Below are 4,763 nucleotides of genomic sequence, written 5' to 3' on the forward strand. Positions count from 1 at the left end.
CACTGTAATAAGTTTGAAATCGCCTATCCGAGCTGCTATGCATGGCTGATCCCTTTTCTCCAGCTTCCTTGAATGTACTACTGTATGAGGAAGATCATGTGACCAGATGCTAGTGCACGTTTAGAGAGAGGGAGGGCAGTGCTGACAAAGGGGTGTGCCTGGGTTTGTGACAGGCCATGAAGGGGCAGTGCCTTAGCAAATGCTTGTTAAAATAGAATACAAGAAAATTGGTCTTTCAAAGTTGTTTTTTTAAAAACCGAAAATGCTAAAAGTATTTTTTCTTACTACAGAACTGATTTATTAAAAAAAACACACATGCAGGATATAGACTGAACTGCAGCTTTAAGAGGCGAGTTTTTAGGCTGACTTTAAGGTGTGGGGAGAAGGTGCTTGGTGTACTGTATACCGAGTGTGAGGGAGTTCCACAGATAAGGGGCCACGAGGGGAAAAGGTTTAAGGCGAGAGAGAGAGCTGTAGAGGTGAAAGGGGTGGAAAGGAGATAGTTATGAGGAGACCTAGTGGCATAGCCAGACATGCAAGGGCCCCCAAGCAAAATTTTACCGCGTACGCACGATCGGCACTTGCCGGCTGCTCGTGCTCATGCGCGATCGGCACTAGCCAACCATGCATGCGCGATTTGCGTTTACCAGTCGCTCATGCGCATGCGTGACCGGCAAGCACCGATCGTGCATGCGGATGAGTGACCAGCAAACGCCGATCGCACATGCGCGGTTGGCAAGTGTCAATTGCGCATGCGCACGAGCAGGTGGCAAGTGCCGATCGGGCATGCGAGGTCAGCAAATGCCGGGAAAATTTTGGATCGGTCACCCTAGAGAGCGGGCTGCCCGGTAGCTAAACCCCTGAGCAGAGCGTAGGAGATGCGCAGGGGCATAGCGAGAGATCAAAGCAGATATGTCGGGAGGAGCAGACCAGTGGAGAGCCTTAAAGACTTTGTAGGTGTCCTGGAACTTGACCGGATCCAGGAGAGGGATTTAAGGAGGAGATGAGCAGACACTTGGCTGGGAGAAAGGGAAAAAGCAGCAGAATTTTGGATAGATTGCAGAGAGTTGTGAGGCAGTAAGTAACAGTAATCAGAATGGGAAAGGATATGGGCACGCATTGGAGAGATGAGGGAAAGGCAGATTGTGGCAATACAATGAAGGACAAAGCAACAGGTTTTAGTCACAGCATGAACATGAATGGAGAAGGAAGGAGTCAAATGGGACACCTACAGTAGGCACCGGGCTTTAGTAACAGGATGGATGGTGGTTCTGTTACTGTAATGGAAAAGGGGGATATTGGGCCAGCAATGTAGTTGATGTGGTCGATATAGATGTCGCAAAGGTTGAACATGATGGATAAATGTCTTTTTTTTTTTTAACCTAATGTGCTAGGTCTGATTTTGCACATAATGACATAGAAAAGGCACAGGGATTTTTTTTTCTGTTAACCTTTTTTATGAACATTTTCTAAATAACAATAATAAAAAAAAAAAGAAATATTGAGCATAACTAGAAATAGTTCATGAGACATTTAACTCCCCAGAGAAAGTCTCACGAACCCCATTTCTCTGAGCTCCAGCTAGCAGCACCTCCCCTCACGAGACACCATTTCCCCTGAACCATAAACCACTGTTGTCAACGTAATGTAGTAGCAACTTGTGCTGTGACAAAGATACACAGCATCATTATACAGTGCAGCAAAAGGATTACTAAAAACGTGTTATTATTCTAATTTAGTGTATACAGTATTACTTTTCATCTCTTCATTTTCTCCTCTTTTTTTACATTTATTAATTCTCTTTTTATCCTTTATTATTCTCCCCCCTCCCCCCCCCCCTCCAACCCCCCAGAAAATATTGTAACACAAAACCGCAACTCAGCAACTACATTCCAGAGCAGCGAAGATAAGAGAGCGGAAGAGACAAGCTCCCCCAGGTCTCCGGGGGGAATATATGCCACCTGCCCAACCCACTGCGTATACCCATGACTTGAGCCTCTGCCTCTAGCCTTCAACCCACTGCGTATACCCATGACTTGAGCCTCTGCCTCTAGCCCTCAAAATCCCTCTTGTGATATTAACCCCTTTATTCACCCAAACTTGGGGAGGGCCCCCAGTAACCCCCTGTAATGCTGCAATCAGGTACCCAGGAATTCTTTAAAAATAAAATATATTAAATGTAATATGTGTTATATATATATATATATATATATATATATATATATATATATATATATATATACCCCCCACACACACACACACACACACACACACACACACTTATATATTCCATTTAGCTACACACACACACACACACACACACACACACACACACACACACACACACACACACACACACACACACACACACACACACACACACACACATACATATTCCATTTAGCTACAAATCACAACCAAAAAATGCATGTGTTGTATACTCTATGCTATGACATACAATATAATCAGGTCAATATATTTACATGGATTTCATTTACTATTAAATCGTTAAAAAAACCGAGGTATAATCAAAATATATGAAATAAAGGGGGATTTAAAATGTTCTATTCACTGGATAATTCAGAATTAAAGTGAACGCGGAACATACCTGTTATATACTGACGGGTCTCCTTGCTACATCAGTTTCAGTGGCCGTGCAAATTCATACAGAGGTCCCTACAATATACAGTATCATTTCCATATATTTGATAATCAAATGACAGCATCCGCCCTCTATACAGAATAAAAACAATCAGTTTCTGGGCTGGAAAATAGAAGACAGACAGGCAGATAGATAGAATACATAGATAGACAGAAAGATAGATAGACAGAAAGATAGATAGATAGACAGAAAGATAGATAGATAGATAGATAGACAGAAAGATAGATAGACAGAAAGATAGATAGATAGACAGAAAGATAGATAGACAGACAGACAGACAGACAGACAGATTAGATAGATAGATAAAATAGAGAGATAGATAGATAGATTAGATAGATAGAGAGATAGATAGATTAGACAGCATAGATAGATAGATAGATAGTGAGCTGAGATAGCGATCGGAATGGATCTCACTCAGTTACACGCGATACTGCTAATGCAAAATCGTTCCCAAACTATACAATTGGACGCAATACAAAACCTGCCATTTGCTCTGTATTCATTGAGAATTTCCAATACATAAAAAACTCTATGGCTGCGTCCATAGATGGACCAGCCGTGCTGAGGCGTGCGGACGCTCCGCGCTGAGCCCCTGCATCCTCAATGAGGATTCCTTGAGAGGGGGCTCACGCGAGCGTCCGCAGGCGTGCTGAGGCTTTGGAGGTTTCAGCCGAGCGCCAAGCTGTTTTTCAGCGCGCTGTCGGCTGAAAACCTCCAATCACAGCACAGCAGCGTCAACGTCACGGCGCCGTGACGTCGGCGCCGTGACATTGACGTCAGTGCGTCACGGGCGATTGGCCCAGCGACGTCACTGCCCCGCCTCCAACCACCTCCCCCCGGCTCCCTTCGCGCACGCTGGCTCGCCTGCAAGTCCGTGCAATCGCGCTGACTGAAGCAGGCGAGCCTCAGCGTTAGCGCGCCTCCGCTCTCCCCACCCCTCTATGGCCGGGGCTATGGCTCCTCTCCTCTGCATCCACATTCCCCGTTCGTTATCAAGGCTAGTACAGTATAGAGATACTCAACATCACTATACAGTGCAGCATGTTCATTGTCAGGGGCTAGAAGTATATAGAGATACTCAGCATTATTATACAGTGCAGCATGTGAATGATCAGGGGGTGGAAGTGTATAGAGAAATTCATCTTTATACAAAGCAGCATGTTCATTATAAGGGGTGGAAGTGTATAGAGATACTCAACATCACTATACAGTGCAGCTTGTTCATTGTCACAGGTAGTACAGTATAGAGATAGTTGGTTTAATTTTGAAGTTCAGCAAGTGCATGCACGATGGAACCGGTATAGGACGTTTGGCCGCCACCACGACAACTCTCCGCCTGCGCTTCCTGTCTTGCTTGGCCTCTGCGCGCTTTGAATCCCGCACGCCCTCATCAATGTCCCTTGCGGTCGTCGCTCTGAGTCCTGCACGTGCCCGCCACTCTGGCACTGTATGGAAATGGGGAGCGCGTCCTCTGCGGCGCACTCCCTCCTTACCTGCTGCCTCGCGCAACCCCGCTTCCCATACAGCGCGCGCTCACGGAAGAGCTTTGTGGACGTCGTGGAGTCTGGCTCCGCCCCCCCCGGATACGGCGCGCACACGTGACGCGTGTGCACCGCTCCCCAGCTGCGCATCAACTCTCTGATCACGCTCACCTGTCTCCTGCACCGCTCCACGTATCCCTGCCTTCGCTGAGGCCGCACCTCTCCCCTCTCTCCCATTGGTCCTGCCCTCCTATATATGCTCAGCTGTGCCACTTGCACTTTGGCTGAGCATACTGTAGTTCCTGATAGCGTTGTTCTCCCACTTCCTGGTTCCTTGTCTTGCCTTGTTCTGTGTTCCATTGCCTTGCTTTCCAGATTGATCTCCTGTGTACCGAACCTGCTTGATCCTTGTGTCATGGAACAAGAACTACATTTCTGTTTCACCCCCCCCCCCCTCCTTGCAGTTCTGCCCGTCAGTTTCTCATTCCCAGTTGCATGTGTTTTGCCCTGTGCTCACACACAGTGCCCGTGTGATAGACACAGCGTTATTTCCCCTGTCCCAGCAGCTTGCTGTATCAGAAATGCAACATTATTGCTACATGTTGTGGCTCCCTTAGACA

At 46.7% G+C, this 4,763-nt stretch overlaps 1 protein-coding gene across 1 annotated transcript in view; it reads right to left on the minus strand.

The window, feature by feature from the left end:
• PLEKHA2 (pleckstrin homology domain containing A2) overlaps positions 1–2,688 on the minus strand; it is a 122,044-nt gene extending 119,356 nt beyond the window's left edge. The window contains exon 1 of the mRNA XM_075601211.1: positions 2,609–2,688. The gene's annotated coding sequence lies outside the window, so the exon portion shown is untranslated. The remainder of the gene's footprint in view (positions 1–2,608) is intronic.
• Between the last annotated feature and the right edge of the window lie 2,075 nt (positions 2,689–4,763).

The sequence above is a fragment of the Ascaphus truei genome, chromosome 5, assembly GCF_040206685.1.
Source record: "Ascaphus truei isolate aAscTru1 chromosome 5, aAscTru1.hap1, whole genome shotgun sequence".
In the NCBI taxonomy this organism is placed as follows: Eukaryota; Metazoa; Chordata; class Amphibia; order Anura; family Ascaphidae; genus Ascaphus; species Ascaphus truei.